We start from the raw sequence: 17,254 nt of genomic DNA, 5'->3' as shown, positions 1-17,254 counted from the left end.
AGAAACAGGGATACCTGGATTTCAACTCCAGATCTGCCCCTCAGAAACTGTGTGCTCCTGTGAAAAGCTCAGCTCTGCCAGAGAAAGAGAAGAGAACAGGAAGATTGGCAAGAAAGCTGCCCTTTGGGAATTAGAACTTCTTTCAGTGTAGACAGAGATACGGGAGTAACATAGAGACTGGCTGGGGATTAGTCTTGAGAGGGAGGCTGGGGTCAGACTGAGAAATATTGAATGTCTTAGGAAGGAATTTGCCCTTGGTCTGGTATAAAATGTGTTTTCATTTAAGATTTTCTAGTGAAGGAGTAGCATGATCAAAGCAGCATTTGACAAAAGGAATGGAAAAGGACACTTACGAAGTCAAGGACAGACTTTTTTTTGACCTGAGAGATCGTTTAGAGGCTCCCGCCCTGGAGAGGGCTCAACCGAGGACGGACAGTGTAAGAGACACTGTCCATATACTTGGGAGTGAGTGTCCATGGAATGTGGAGGGATTGCCTGGGCAAGAGCCCAGATGCTAGTTAGATGCCGCTTTGGACGGGGCCGTCTAGATTTTTCAGGAGCTTTTTAGGGATGAAGTAGAATCCTAAGACCACAGTCTTGGCATCAGACTCATGTTTCTTTGAGTCCTGGATCCGCCATTTAATAAATTTGTGAAGTTAGCTGTGTCCCCCCCTGAGAGTCTCAGTTTTTTCATCTGTAAAACAGGAATGACAAGACTAGTAACTTCATAGGATTACAGTCAAGATTCAGTGAGAAAACGCATAAAATGACATCTTGAAGTCATCAGCATGTAGGAAAATGACCAACAAACATTATATATAATCATTAATCACATATTATGGAAGACACGGAGGATAGAAAGTAAAATGGATTTGAAGGTGACATTTTCCAGAAGCCAGATTTGTTTAGGCAAAACCAAGGATTTTATCTATCTATCTATCTATCTATAACAAAAGCAGTGTTTCAGTGGCTCCCGTGGGATGACAAAACCAAGGGTCTGAACATCACAAGGTGTTTCCATCTTTGTTTCTGCTTTCTCTTGGTGCAGGTTTTGTCCTCTTGAAAGGCTTTGTCTTCATCACGAGAAGCAGAATCAGAAGTGTTTATAACCAAGCATCTCAGCTTTGTCAACAGAGATGGACTGGCTCCCTGAAGCACCATTTAAGATCCTCTAGGGGAAAAAAAAAAATTCTGATTGACCTAATTTGGCCAGGTCACTACTAGGACAATCAGCTATAGCCAGGGTGGGGGGAAGGAGGATCAAACCTTCATTCTTAGTACATGGTTGGGGTGGGCAAGGAGCATTACAAAAAATAGTCTAGTTGGAGACGTATTAATTTTGCCGAGCTGGCTTTACAAATTCGTATAAGGTCTTTTGAGCCATGGTGGGCACACTTTCTTTGTCTACCCTTTCTTTGCTGGCGTAGGAACTGGGAAAGGTGCGTACCCCTCCCCCCACCCCTCCCTCTTCCCTTCTCTCCATGCTCCCCTAGCAGGCTCTGTTGACCAGATACCATCCCAGACACTTGGCTATTGGGGGGCTATGTGGCTGGGTTAGGGTTCAGGCTGTCTTTGCCTGGGCCAGTCACCCTCTACCACTTGAGATTCTGGGCAGAGCTGTGGATGAACACATTTCAAATGCTATCAATATTTTATGAATTTCCATCCACTTACTTTAATGGGGAACTGTAAAAGCATTTAACCATATTACACCCCATCTCTCAGGCACTGCATTATTCCAACAGAGCTGTTTTATTAGAGTCAACCATCAGGGCAGTGGGGATGGCTTTGCCCCCCCCTCCCCCCCCCATCGGCATGTGTGTAAGTCTGTTTGTCTGTCTACCAACGTATCTCCAGTCTATGTATATTTATCAAATAAAATCAACCCATAGCAAAGGGAACATCACCTTGGTAATAACGCATGTGCACATATACACACACGTGTGCACACATTTATATGCACACAGTGCAGTGCGCCAAGAAAGGTTTCATCTTCTGGCCCTGCTTGACTGGACTTGGGCTTTCAAAGGACATTTGGTTTTATGGACTCCCCTGGGTTCTTTCCTGGAGCATTTACTCCTTTGTCTTCTGGGAAAAAAATATCTCAGGGAAGCATCTTACCTGAAGTTTAAATGTCTGAAATTAGTGGTTAAGCATCCAGGCGTGAGAGTCAGATGGACATTGGTTCACAGCTCAACCCCACCACTTGCCTTTATGATCTTGGGCAAACCACGTGACCTCACAGCGCCCCTCTCTGTAAAAGGGGGATTTCGGCAGCTCCCTTTCAAGGTGCTGAGGGCTAGGTGAGGAAGTGTGGGAAATCGCTCAGGGCAGAGGCTGCATGGTAAGAGGTAGATTTAGAACTTCTAGGCTACAACATGCATTTGTTTCTGGACACAGCTTCTGTCTGTCCCATCTGCCTGAGCACTGCTTCCTTTCCATCACTGTTTATCTACCCCCTCCCCCGCCCGCTTCACACCCCAGCTGGGTCAGGACTTCACCCCATTTCATCTGTCCTGAGAAGCCTTCCTCGGTCCTCCCAGACTGGGTTAGGAACCTTTCTCCCAGCTTCCCATCACCACCCGCTCTCTTTCCATAACGCGGTATTTAGCTCCCTCAGTTATAATTGTTTGTTCCCTCTGGGAGACAAGCTTCTTGTGGTCAGAGTTCAAGCATTATTTCTTAGCACAACTAACGAAGCCCTTGGGATCTGAGCTCTGCCAACCTCATCTCTTGAAAAGCTTCTAACTGGCCCCTCTTCTCTGTCCATTGAGTCTAGCCGCCATTTTGTTCAGCACTCACTCTGTGCCAGACGGGGTTTTAACCACGGTAGGTGCAATCACTAATTTAATCCTACATCAGCCTTATGAGCTAGAAGCCACTGTGATCCTTATTGTGCCAACAAGAACACTGAGGCTAGGATAGGATAGGAAAACCGTACAAGGTCACCAGCTAGTAAGGAATAGAGCCAAGGTTCGAGCTCTGGTGGTCTCATTCTGGAAACTGCACCCACCACCGTGCTTATTTATACCCTTCGCTCATTTAGTTATACTCTGTTCTATCCATCACTCCAACAAAACTGACCTCCACACAGTTCCTCTTACCCATGCCATGTTCAATCTCAACTCATTGCCTTTGCACTTGCTACCCTTTCTCCCCGAGATGCCCTCCTGCCTCCTGGATTATCTTCCACTTGTCCCTCAGGAGCCAGAACACCTCCCTCAATGCCCTGTCTGTGTTTGCACCCAATATGATACTTACAGTGTATCATTTTGTTTACTTGACTCTTTGGCCATTGGTCATTGGCTTCCTGGAGTAGGGGCTAGGCCTTTTTTCACGTTCCTGGTGCCTAACACAGTTCCTAGCCCCTAGTGGAAAATTAGCATCTATCTGTTGAAGGCATTCTTCTGACATTCTTGGAAGGACTTTCTCAATGTTGTCATCTCTTTTAATCCTGGCATCCACATAAATTGTATATGTAAATCTCTACCTTTGATGACATGGCGATCTCAATGCATAGTTAACTAATATGGCAGATCAAATGAAATACCTTCTAGATAAAAGTACAAGTAATGTGCGTCTGTCTGAATTGATTAGGGACCAGACAAATGAGTCCTTAGGGCTCTAAAACTAGCTAGCGTCTACAGTGTTTGGGGTAAGGATTTGCTGTCTCACCACTAATTTCTCTGTTATTCTTTGAGGAGGAAACTGTTCACAAGGAAAATGGAAAATGAGAAAACAAAGTACAACCTGTATGCCTAAACATCTGGGCCCATGTATCTCTATCCAAATGCTGAGCATCTTTGAGAAGAGACGCTCGCATACAAGGTTTATGGCAAGAAGTTTAAATATTTCCTACATCATCAGTAGGGTCTGCAGAACAGGCTTTGAGTCCACTCATTCAAAAAGGCTCTTGGACAAGGAGGGTTGCCTGCTAATTCATCCAGAAGAATAGGGATCCATAGTGAAGAGGGGGCATGACCTCAAACTTTTTTCATTTTCTGAAGGGTCTGTTGTATCCCTTCTGGCTAAAGTATTGGACACTCTTACTTCTAATATGTGACCTAAAATGCCTAGGAGTGGAGAGCGTGCGTGGGAGCGATGGGGGTGAGATAAAGTTCACACAAAGACAGACAATGTCAAGCATCGAGTGTCACTGCTAGAAAAATCAAACTCAGACTTTAAGTAGCAGGTCAGAAGACACATAGACTTGGAATAAGATGGTAGTCGATGAGTAATGAAAAGAGGAAGATTGTAGATGTTTGCTACAATGAGGGGTAGAACTTGCTTTGTCAACTTCCTGGCCAGGCTGTCAGGGTCACTGAGAAGTATAGAGCTCACAAGGGAACACCAGGAGAGGCATGATCTTCTGAGTTAATGGTCAAGGAGGATCTCGGCTGGAGCTAATCTGCTTCTCTTTGGCTCCTGTTCTCATCTGTCTCGGCGAGTCTGGGGGCAGTGACTGGTGGGATCGCCCTGCTGCCTTCCCTTCCCCCCCCTGCCTGAGCTCCTCCCTCCTTAGCACAAGAGCAAAGATCATTTCTGACAAAGAAATGAAATCAGCTGCCAAGCCCCATCACATGCCAGTGTTCCTCCCCTCCCCTCTTCCAGCAAAACCTTCCTCCTGAGCAGACAGAAAACATTTCAGCCTCGTGACAGCCCCCTGTCACTCTGATGCCGTGTGTCTCACTTCTGACACGATAACTGAGTGCATGAGACAGACAGCGTTTGTGTGATGCAGGCAGCTTTGTAGTGGAATCACAAGGCTGGGATGAGGGAGGCAGGTCAGGGCTCGGGCATTTGTGAAGCTGGGTCTTTTCCTTTTCTGTACATCTCCTGCCCGACAGGTTGATGCAGCAGCAAGACTTTTATTTCATGCAGAATCCCAGTCCATGGTTCAAGGAACCCCAAACTACAAAACTCTACCTCGATCTGATGGTTTCAGTAAAAACTAGTTCAACTCAACTGAACACACACTTTTACTGAGATCCTGTTTTGTGCCACACAAAGAGGTTAGATGCCAAGGACCACAATGAAGAAGAAGAAGAAGAAGGAGGAGGAGGAGGTGGAGGAGAAGGAGAAAGAGGAGGAGGAGGAGGAGGAGGAGGAGGAGGAGGAGGAGGAGAATAAGAAGAGGAAGGTAGAGGAGGAGACGAAGAAGAAGGGGGGGGTAAGGGAGAGGAGGAGGAGAGAAGAGGAAGCAGAAAATTATAATGGTGGCTCCTATTGAGGACATGCTATGGGCCACGTTCTGTGGTTATTGTTATAGATAAATTTACATTTAGGGGCGCCTGGGTGGCTTGGTCGGTTAAGCGGCCGACTTCGGCTCAGGTCATGATCTCACAGTCTGTGAGTTCGAGCCCCGCGTCGGGCTCTGTGCTGACAGCTCAGAGCCTGGAGCCTGCTTCGGATTCTGTGTCTCCCTCTCTCTCTGCTCCTCCCCTGTTCATGATCTGTCTCTCTCTGTCCCAAAAAAATAGATAAATTTACATTTAATCAACCCAGTAACATTATGAGTAAGGTATTAATATCCCTGTTTTGCAAATGAAGAAAGTCAAGCTCAGAGAGGGGAAGCAACTTACTAAGCTCGCACCAGCAGTACTCATTGGAGCTCTGATGCAGGTGTCTTTGGCTCCAAAGCTTCTAATGTTCACCTTTATGTTATATTGTCACCAATAAGTCCTATGTAGTCAGCTACAAAGGATATATAGGCAAAGTGTTGTTGTAACTGAAAGGAGGAAGCATGCCATATGGCATTTATAGGTTTTAGAGTAAGACAGATCTGCATTTGAACTCTTTCCCCATTTCTTTTTTTTTAATCTTTGTTAATGTTTATTTATTTTTGAGAGACACAAAGAGACAGAGCGTGAGCAGGGGAGGGGCAGAGAGAGAGAGGGAGACACAGAATCTGAAACAGGCTCCAGGCTCTGAGCCATCAGCACAGAGCCCGACGTGGGGCTCGAACCCACGAACTGCGAGATCATGACCTGAGCCGAAGTCAAACGCTTAACCAACTGAGCCACCCAGGCGCCCCTCTTTCTCCATTTCTTAATAGCTTGTGACACTATTAACCTGTCTAGACCTCAGTGTCCTCATCTGTAACATGTAATAATAGCATCTATGTTATAGAATTATGGTGAGGGTTGAATAAGGGAACATATGTAAAGTCTACATAGTTAACAAGTACTGAATCATCCTTTGTACAAAGCCTTTGGATGCAACCCCATTTGATCCAGAAAACAACCTTGGGCAAGATACTACTAATGTTACTCTTATTATGCTCTCTTTACAAGTGTTAAAAATGAGGCATAAGTAGTTTGTCTAATCAACGAATAGTGACATGGGACCGGAATTCAGTAAGTCTGACCTCAAAAACTACTTGCAGGTGGACAAGTGGGCTCCATTGGCAGACGGGGCGGCTTCAGATCCACCTGAACATTCTAGAGAACTGCAGAATATATACTTTCACCACGCCAGGCTGCCTTCTTTGGCAGGAGGGCCTATTAGGGGACCTACTTCATCCTGTTGATCCTGCAAGAACATGTTGTTATACATAAGACAATCCTTGGAAATTGTCCGATATTCTCTTTTGGATGATGTATGCACATCAATTGCATATACTGTATGTTGGAAGAAAACAGAGTTGTTTGTTTGTTTGTTTGTTTGTTTGTTTTTGTATGCATGGATCTTTCCATAGCTCATGCCTTAGAATAGAGCAGGTTCAATGACCAAAGATGTTTTTCTAACAAAGGTAGATTAATACCAATTAACAGGTCAGGATAGGAGTTGGGACCTTAGCCTGCTCCCAGAATCCGTTGTGATTTCATGTCGCCTGACACATGCATAATTACACACACCAGGAAGCATCCTCCAGCCTGTGCATCACAATAAATGTGTGCTTAATCACAGCCACTCTGCATATATGCTGAATTACACGTTCTGCTACCGGCAGGATTAATTACATGTCGTGTTACATGCACACAATCAGAAGAGGTGACATCTGATGACATGAAAAGACCTAAGGGAACATAAAGGAACAATTTTTAAACAGGTGCATAACGTGTGTGCTTTTTCTTCTCCACAGAAGGCATCAGACGTTAATTTCTACGCAATCAATCAAGAAGTACTTATTGAGCACGTTCTGTCAATTTTACTTTTCTAGTGTCTCCCGCCTGTAGACTTCCCTCTTTCATTTTCATGATCCCTAGTGCCATCACCTCTCACCTGACAGTCCAAGGTGATGGGAAGGACACTGCAGCAGAACGTCTCTCCCTAACCCTCAGCTAACTCCTGGTCCCCGGTTCAAGTTACCAGCCTTTCTTACCTGCATTGCTGCAGAGATCCCTGACGGGTCCCCTGCTTTCTCCTGAGTCTTAAACCCTCCGTCATCAACTAGGGATTCAAAACTCCATTCTGGTCATCTGGGTCCCGAACTTAAGACCCTTCAATGACTTGGAACTTACCTGAAACAAAGCTGGACATTCTGAACTTGAACTGCAAAACCTTGTTTGTCTTTGCCCTTGCCCACTCCTCCAACCTCTTGTTGCCTTGACCTCTCTCCCTAACGCAGGAGACCCTAAAGCAGTCACACTGCTTTCTCTCCTTGCTCCCAGCCGACCTTCATTCCACCTACCTCAGCATCATTCACGGGATGCCTGGGTGGCTCGGTAAGCATCTGACTCTTGATTTCAGCTCCGGTCACGATCTCGTGGTCCGTGAGATCGAGCCCTGCCATCAGGCTCTGCGCTCACAGCACAAAGCCTGGTTGGGATCCTCTCTCTTCCTGTCTCTCTGCCCCTCCCCTGCTCACCATCTCCCTCTCTTCTCTCTCAAAATAAATAAATAAAAATAAAAAGATATCATTCACACACACTGACTCTTCTACTCCAAAGTTCTCCTCCCTCTCCATGTATCTAATTAAATCCTACCTAACCCTCAGATTCCAGGTCAAGTGTACCTTTCCCAGAATGTTTTCATGAGTGCCCAGACCAGGTTAGTTCCCACTACTAAACTGTGTACTTTTCCTTCATAAGAAATGACTTACGGGCCCCTGGGTGGCCCAGTTGGTTGAGCGTCCAACTCTTGGTTTCGGCTCAGGTCATGATGTTGCGGTTTGTGGGATCGAGCCCTGCATCAGGTTCTGTGCTGACAGCGTGGAGCCTGCTTGGGATTCTCTCTCTTCCTCTCTCTCTGCCCCTCCCCCACTTGTGCATGCTCTCTGTCTCTCTTTCTCTCAAAATAAATGAATAAACTTGAAAAAAAGAAATGATCACAATAATTCCTATTCACCTGTGCAGTGTTCTCATTAATGCCTGCCTCAGTCATTGTAAGTTCCCCAACGACAGCGATTGGGTGCATTTTATCGTTCATTATGTTCTCCTAGTATTGTACCTTGGTACACCGTAACCTTCTAGTAAAGTTATCTCGTAAAGTTTGAAGTATGGGCCATGCAATCTGTGGAACAGACTTCTGCTAAAACTTATTTGTGCTTCACTGCAATTCAAATTGAACTGGATGTTGTGTATATGACCTGGCAACCCTACTTCTTAATATGTGACGATCAAGTGAAGGAATCAATTAGTAATTGAGTGAAGATTCGGAAGACCAGGCCCAGCTCTGGATTCTGGTTTATCCTCACAGGTCACTTCAATTTTCCTCACATACACAATGACAGTTCATCATCTATAACCCACACTCCTACAATATGGGCGTGAAATGATGAGAAACTATGGGCAAAGCCAAATGATGATGCTTCCCTGCTACAGTCCCTTTCAGGACGATTCTTTGTTTCTAAAATTAACTGACTGGCGGAGGCATTCTAGTCTCCTCCAAATTCTAGCTCTCCCTCAGGCCCCTACCCCCAGATTTAAGCTACTCCGTTTTTGCAAACTATGCTAGGTCTTTTGTCGTCTGAAACAGTCACATTTTAGATCTCCCAGGCAGGGCCGGGACTGATATTTAATATTAATGCTTAAGAAAATAGAGATCAATGCAAGGAATCCATGATGAGCAAAATATCAAAAGTTGAAATAAAAACGGCATCAGTAGGGCTGGTTTTTTTTTTTTTTTTCTTTTGCCTCAGGCTCCAATACGGCTTGGCACAGCGCTTTTTGGTTAAACTTTTGATATTTTGCTCAGCGTGGATTTCTTTGCATCAATTCTGTTTCTTAAAAAAATATCCTGAATTGAATACTTCAGAAATTATATTGAAAAAGCGTATGGAATGCATTGCTTATCTCGATTACTAAGTATTTTGCCCCTTTTCTCCACCTAGCACCCCAGTTGAGTGCCTCACGTGCCTCACTCGGGTCCCGGCTCTTGTAAGCAGAGCCAGCTTTGGAAGGAAACTTGGCAGTGGAAAGGGTGTCAGGTGCAGGGGTAGGCGGGGCCGAAGTGCCATGCTGCATTTATCCCGGGGGGCCGAGAAGAGTAGAAAAGTTCTGAGCAACAGAGAGACAGATTCTAATTTGAGTTTTTGGAGGAGTGTTCTGGCTGCCGGTCCGGTCTAGAGAACGGGTTGGAGGGATCGTGAGCGAGGCGCGGAGACCAGTGAGGAAGGCAGTGCTGGGAGGAGCGTGCGAGATCCGGAGGAGGGAAGAAGCAGAAAGACTAGATGCAGTCAGCACCCCGCACGATGACAATGGACTCACTACATTTTGCTTGGAAGGAGCACCCTGTCCGTTACCTTTACTTCTGGACGATTCTCTGCTGTCTATTCTCTGTTCAGCCTAGCACATCTTCTTGGAAAGGAGCAGGCAGGGAGGGAGCGCAGAGGGTGGGCTTGTTAGCCCCAGCGAGTAGGATTCTGACTACATGGATGCTCCCTGATTTATTTGCAGACCTTCCGGGCATTTCCCCAGCCCTTACGTAAATTAGTTCCCCAGGGATCCATACGTTGAATATCATACTCCTTGTTCCCTGCATATATGTTCCCAGAGCTGGGCCAACAAATCCACTTTCCAAAATGGCCTGGAAAGGGACTGTGTTATTGACACTCTCTCCCATGGTATTTGTATTTCAAAAAGCAACATGCTCAGGAATCCATCATTTCAATTAAAGCTCATCTAGGGGTCCGATGAAAAAAAGATATCAATATAGCAGAGTCCCCAACCCAGGAGGATTCAAATTTCATTTTCAGCCTGAGACCACCATGAACGTGCTGTGTGGCCTTGAATCCACCGTATGGCTCTCTGTGTTTCAGCCTCGCCTTTGGGAGGAAGCTTGCAGGAGACAGATGAGCCTGAACTGTAGGATTTAAATCTTGATGCTGCTACTCACTCGTCATGTGCCCTTGGTCAAGTTATTTAGCCTTTTTTGAAACCCACCTGCCTTCCCTTCCTGTCAAAGAGGGAGAACGACGCCCTTCCGCGAAAGGTTGTGATAAAGACGGAAGATGTCGACATCCGACAGGCGCTTAAAACTTCACGGCGTTCAATAAATGCAAGCCATCCCCTCCCCGCAATGGTTAATTGAGGCTGGTAATAGAAAAGAATGTGCCAAAAAAGAGTGGAATGCCATTTTTTCAGTTGGCGAAAACTCAATCCATTTACATGCCAAGATCTGCTGATACAATGAATAATTTTGGAGTAATTTTACAGTTGTGTATACAGAATGCCAAAATTCAATATGAGGGTGGGTTTTGATGAGACGGAGTCATTCAAGCTAATTGTAGTGCCATATAGGGAAATGCTGCTCGTGTTTGTGTCTTAGCAATATTTTTCAATTGTGCACTTAAAAAATAATAATTTCCCATCAATGTTCTCTTGACGATTTCCGAGACGGGAAAAATGAGCCACAAGTAGACTAGCTCCATACCATTGTGTACTATGGTCCGAAATTCCAATCACGAAACCAGGCAGAGATTTTAAGGCTTTGTTATTTTTTGGGTATTCAACTTAGTTATTCCTTTAATGTGTTTTTAAGTTGGGTCTCAAGTCACGCTAAGTGTAGTCTCACACCATAGTGCCGAACAACATTTAAAGTTTGAGACATTTTTTTTTTTCTCCATCTGTAAAATGGAAGCCACATCTGCTTCCTGTGTGTGGAATAAAATGAAATCAGAAAATGTATGAAAAGAGCTCACTCAGCTTACTGTCTGATACGGAGCAAGGATTCCTTGATTGGGGTTGTGAGTATCATCATTATTGTTTTTTATAAATCGGTCCTGAACTTTATTTATTTAAAAAAAATGTCCCCAATGTTTATTTATTTATTTTGAGAGAGAGAGACAGAGCGCGAGCAAGGGAGGAGCAGAGAGAGAGAGAGAGAGGGAGACGTTGAATCTGAAGGAGGTTCCAGGCTCCGAGCTGTCAGCACGGAGCCCGATGCAGGGCTCAAACTCTCAAACCGAGATATCATGACCTGAGCCCAAGTCGGACGCTTAACCGACTGAGCCACCCAGGCGCCCCTGAACTTTATTTTTTTAAAAATGTTCATCCATTTATGGGGCGCCTGGGTGGCTCAGTCGGTTAAGCGTCCGACTTCGGCTCAGGTCAAGATCTCGCGGTCCGTGAGTTCGAGCCCCCCGTCGGGCTCTGGGCTGATGGCTCAGCCTAGAGCCTGTCTCCGATTCTGTGTCTCCCTCTCTCTCTGCCCCTCCCCCGTTCATGCTCTGTCTCTCTCTGTCTCAAAAATAAATAAACGTTAAAAAAAAAAATTAAAAAAAATGTTCATCCATTTATATTTGAGAGAGAGAGAGCACAAGCAGGGTAGGGGCAGAGAGAGAGAGAGAGGGAGAGAGAATCTGAAACAGACTCCAGTCTCTGAGCTGTCAGTGCAGAGGCCGACTCAAGGCTCTAATTCATGAACTGTTGAGATCACGACGTGAGCCAAAGTTGGATGCTTAACCAATGGAGCCATCCAGGCGCCCCTTGAATGTCATCATTATAATGGTGATGAATAGGTAAAATGTGTTCTTTATTTTTTTCAATTTTTTTCCAATTTTATTGAAACATTTCTCCCAACCATGTAAGTGAGCCTCAGTTTTAACACTGTGGCCCTGTAATGTGACTACTGCTTGATTATTATCTTGTATTATGCCATGGAATAATTACTTTAACTTTTATTTATAGATAAGACAAAGGAATAAAATATTTTTTATCTTATTAGAAATGAACTTTTCCATAACAAAATGAGGTTCATAAGATTCCCACAACCTGGATTCTCATAAAAGGTTCATCAATTTATCCAAAGTCACCAAGCAAGATCTTTGATTCGGAACACTTTCCACTATCCTAATTTTTTTGAACTTAACGTTCTCTCTGTGGATTTTCTTCCAGAATATTTAAATTTGAGTGTGACTTTATATCCTCTGGAACGTGGCTTAGATACTCCCTTTCTTTCCCACCCCCTTTGTTCTGCCATTAGCTGGCATGTTCTCAGTGAATGCAAATTCATTTTTACATCAGCAAAAGCAAAATTGAAGAAGGAAGGCCATCTGATATGTAGTAAATCAAACAAAACCACAATGAATTTCAAAGCCAAGTATAAATTTAAGACACAGCAGGATGTGTAGGAAAGAGCAATGAGCTCAAATCAGGTGAGCTGGAGTCCATGTTAGAATGTGCCACTGACTCATGCTACAGCATGACCTTGGGAGAGTCATTTTTCTTCTGCAAGTTTCTGTTTGTATTTTGGCAAAATTAAGCGTAGTGCTAGATAATCACGAATTATCCATTGATTTCTCTTAAACGTTCTATAACCCCCCATTAATGAATCTAAAAAATTAAGCCTGGACCCCATCAAGTGTTAGAAAATAATGTGAGTTTTCCCGAGATTAAGAAGTATCCTGATTTTCTCCTATTATGGGTGTATTAGATTGAAGGGTAATCAGTGTAACGCATCTTGATTTGACATGTTGACATCGAGGAACTTGATCATATGTTTCTGGACAAATTAGAAAAACGTGGACCAGATGGGTGGCAAATAAACCTGAGAGAGGGCTGGAATCTCCAGAGGAGTCATATCAGCATACATGTTTCGGAATGTCATCCTCAGACATTGAGATTGAGATGGTCCTGGGTCAGATTTGGTGATCACAATGATCTCCAGTTGATTCTGAAGATCATCTTGGCTTGGAAACCACTGGACTCGGTTACAACCAGGTAGATTAGTTAGTTGAATTAGCTGGGTAATTTACCAAGGCGAGTCACAGGTTTCGATCTTTGACTTGATGCTTGTCAACTCGTGTAGGCATGATTTGGAGAAGATACAGGGGAGATATTGATCAGGTGTATAAATGTTGCAATATGTTGGAATCTCAAAATTATGCCGATGGACGGACTAATGAGTAGAAACAAGCAGAATAAAATGTAAGGGATGCACAAACTCCTGTACTTTATTTACAAGCTTTAAATTAAATTTTTACTCGTGAATTAAATATTTACAAGCTTAAAATTAAATATGTAGTATCAGACAGCGTGTACCTGTGAGCATCTCACGTGGAACAGACATTCAGGTATGAGAAGACTAGAGAGGCATCTTTCTCCGAATAAAATTCTTTTCGTGGGCAAACATTTTGTACATGGTAATCCTATTTTTAATTATTTGAGGAACCTGCACCATTTTCCTTGGTGGCTGCCCCGTTTTGCATTTCCACCAATAGTGTGTGAGTTCCCTTTCCTCTACATCCTTACAGACACTTGCCGTCTGTTACTTCTTTGATAAGAGCATCCTGACAGGTGTGAAGTGATATCTCATTTCAGTGTTGATTTGCATTTCCTTGATTATTACCTACCATATGATCCAACAGTCCCAGTTCGGGGGTCTTTATCCAACGTAACTGAAATCAGGATCTTGAAGCAGTATTCGCGATGTGTTCATTGCAGCATTATTCACAGTAGCCTAGGCATAGAGACGATCTAAATGTCCATCGGCAGATGAAAGGGTGCAGAATGTGTGGTATATGCATACAATGGAATAATATTCTGTGATATTAAAAAGAAGAAACTTCTGCCACATACAACAAGATGAATGAACCGTGAGGACGTTACGCTGAGTGAAATAAGCCAGTCATGGGAAGGCAAATTTTACGTGCTTCCACTTATCTGAGGGATCTAAAACAGTCAAAATCATAGCATCAAAGAGTGGAATGGTGGCCATCAGGGACTGGCGGGAAGGGAAAAGGAGGAGTTGCTAATTAACATGCATAAGATTTTAGTTAAGGAAGATGAATAGGTTCTCGAGGACTACTGTGCAACATTGTACTTGTAATCAAAGTACTATACCATACACTTAAAAATTTATTAAGAGGGTCGCTCGTGTTAAGTGTCGTAACAACAATAAAATAAAGAAAAACGCTTGTGTAACATATAAAACAGTCTAAATATTGTAAAATGACAACAACGGATCTCGGAGGCAGAAGAGAATGGTTGTTAAAAGTCAGAAAGTCCCGGATATAAATCCTGACTTTAACTATAGACAGTCGTGTGGCCTTGGGAAAATTATTGAACTATAGCATGGCTTGGCTCTTCCATCTATAATACGGCAATAATACCTTCCTAACCAGGACAGTATTAAGGATTAACACACGTAGCATATTGCCTGGCATATCGCGGCACTCAGTAAATGGTATATCTATTATTTCAGGTATCATTATATGGTGCCCGGGATGAAGGAGGAATGAGGTCGGCTGTGCTCTGTTAATTGTCGAGGGACACCTGAAGAATCATATCCAGTTTGGGGTACCCTAATTTAGGAGATTTATAGGAATGTGTTCGAAGGCACGAGGTGGCACATAGTTACCGGGACTGTGAGTGCCCGGTAAGTACAATCGAATGCATTTTGCAGGTGTTGAGAGAGTTTTTTTTTCGTGAGAAGTGAAACCAGAAGACAATATCAAGCTAACCCAAAGTGCAAATATATGAAAGCTATTTTGGTTTTTAGCTCCACAAGGCAAGCTTCACTTCGATTGAACATAAGACTTGGACACTTTCTATGATTAGAAGATTATGCATTTCCTGGAGTGGGAGGCAGTCCCTTTACCCTTCGTTGCGTTCAAGCCCCATGGTCAGGGTCTTTGTGGAGGGGACTCCTTCCTAAGGTCAGAGGTTACGTACGGGAACTAAGACCTCTAAACCCCTCTGGAATGTTAGCATTGCTAGGTGAGAGTGATGGCAGCGTTCCCAGTGTCCTCCTGAGCACCCCGATATGCCAGGTGAGTGTACCTAGAGATGGGTGGGGTTGCCAATGACTTCCAGCTCCAACCCTGGGAAATGATTTGTGTTCCCATCTAGTTCCATGCATCTGTCTTTTCTCCCAGGGCATCAGCCAAGTGCCTGCATATTGGGCTCATCAGTCTTTCTTGAACTACAGAATTAGGGGGTTGCATTTGGCTAATGAACCTCTTCAGAAAAACATACTTCTTCAAATTAGGTTCTAATTGTGTTGGGAAGCGGCAATTGCCTGCAAACTGTTAATATTTCTGGAAGTTGCACCCACCTGAGTGATTTGAGAGCCAACAGCCTTGGGAAGGGCTGGACCGATAGGCTTCTGGACTGTCCCCCACGTGTTAGACTTCCCCTGCTCTCCACCTTCAACCTCCCCGAAAGGATCTGCTGAGTCTGAGCCTTGGGAAGCTCTATGTGTCTCATCAAAATGGGACGCGGATGGAGTTTTCATATCAGAAGATCTTGCAATCAAATGGGATTTGGGTTAGGAATCCAGGGTACTTGGATTCTCAAAACGGGTGTAGACCAAGGAAACGTGTATAGTCCCACCCTCATTTAATCAATTAATCCGTTTGGTAATACCCCGGTGATGTGGCCTTAAACTCCTCCTGAAACATTTCCCAAACTGGGCAACTCAATGCTGTCAGATATCTCATTCTGTTTTTGTACAGCTCTGGGAGCTAGAAAGGTCTTAGTGAGGCCACCTCAGTATGAACTGCTTAGCTCCTTTGGGGAATAATACTAACCAGGATGATTATAACAGTCTGCATTTACTGAACACTTACTACCAACTAAACATTCTAGTAAGGACATTTTCTGGTTTAATCCTGATTATCATGCTATCGGATAAATGTCATGCATCCTATTTTATGGAGTAAGAAACTGAGGCCAAGGGGGTTTTTGTGATTTGCCCAAGACTCAGAGGTGAGTTTCAAGCCCAGATAGATAGCATTGAAAAAGCCTGTCCTCCGAACCTCTTCCTTATACTCTAAATGCGGGTCTGTGTGTCCTCTCCTGAATGGGCCCTCTTTAAAGTCTCCCATCCCTGAAAGAGACTAGATCTTAGATGTGCATTTCATCTCAAACTTCTCTCCAATCAGTGTGGTTATCACTGGCCCAGAGCAGAGGTTTTCAAGCTCTGCTCTGGAAAACTGCATTTGGATGAGGTGCCCCTGTGGGGGCTGAGAGGGGCTGGGCTCACACAACTCTACGATCCCGTGTTTGCACCTATTTCTTTTTTACTTTTAAAGTTTATTTATTTATTTTTGAAAGAGAGAGAGAGGAGGAGTGCATGCACTCGAGCACACAAGCAGGGGAGGAGCAGACAAAGGGGGGAGGGGGAGGGAGAGAGAGGGAGGGGCAGAGGGAGAGAGAGAGACTCTCAAGCAGGATCCACACTGTCAGTGCCGAGCCTGATGTGGGGCTCACACACTCAGGAACCCTGAGATCATGACCTGAGCTGAAATCAAGGGTTGGATGCTTAACCGGCCGAGCCACCAGGGTGCCCATGCACCTTTTTTTTTTATCCACTGGACTTCTGCGTAAGATCTCAGTTGGAGAAAAGTTCCATGGCTCATCAAAGTTCAAAAACTACTTCAGCAGACCGGAATACGGATACAGAATCTAAATATTAATGGGATATTTTAGGCCAATCCCTATATTATAGTACCTGCCCACCCTCGGATCCAGCTCTGAAAACAGCCATGAACAAATGCCCGTTTCATAAAGGAGGGACTTACGTGTTCATCAGGCAGCAAAGCTTCCTAAGCATCTTCTTTAGCTACTCTGACTCTGGAGAGAGTATTTCCTTCAAACACAAATACACACCCCCAACGCTCACAGACACGGCTGTCTTCCTCACCCTGCGTCTTCCTATGCTGGCATGCACTCCTTTGTTTCTCCCCCACCCCTGACCCCACCTTGACTCCCACCCTCAGGAGCTTGACATCTGCATTAATCATAGCTTTTCTTTTGCTGTATTCTTGACGGTTTGACATTTGGGGGCTTGCTGACTCTGAAAGGACTGCCTTCCATTCTTGCAGAGAGTGAAGGATGCATGTCTGTCGTACGTAGGCCACCCAATGCAG

This window comes from Panthera onca, chromosome D4 (genome assembly GCF_046562875.1).
Source record: "Panthera onca isolate mPanOnc1 chromosome D4, mPanOnc1 haplotype 2, whole genome shotgun sequence".
Taxonomy (NCBI): Eukaryota; Metazoa; Chordata; class Mammalia; order Carnivora; family Felidae; genus Panthera; species Panthera onca.
This window is presented reverse-complemented; position numbering follows the sequence as displayed.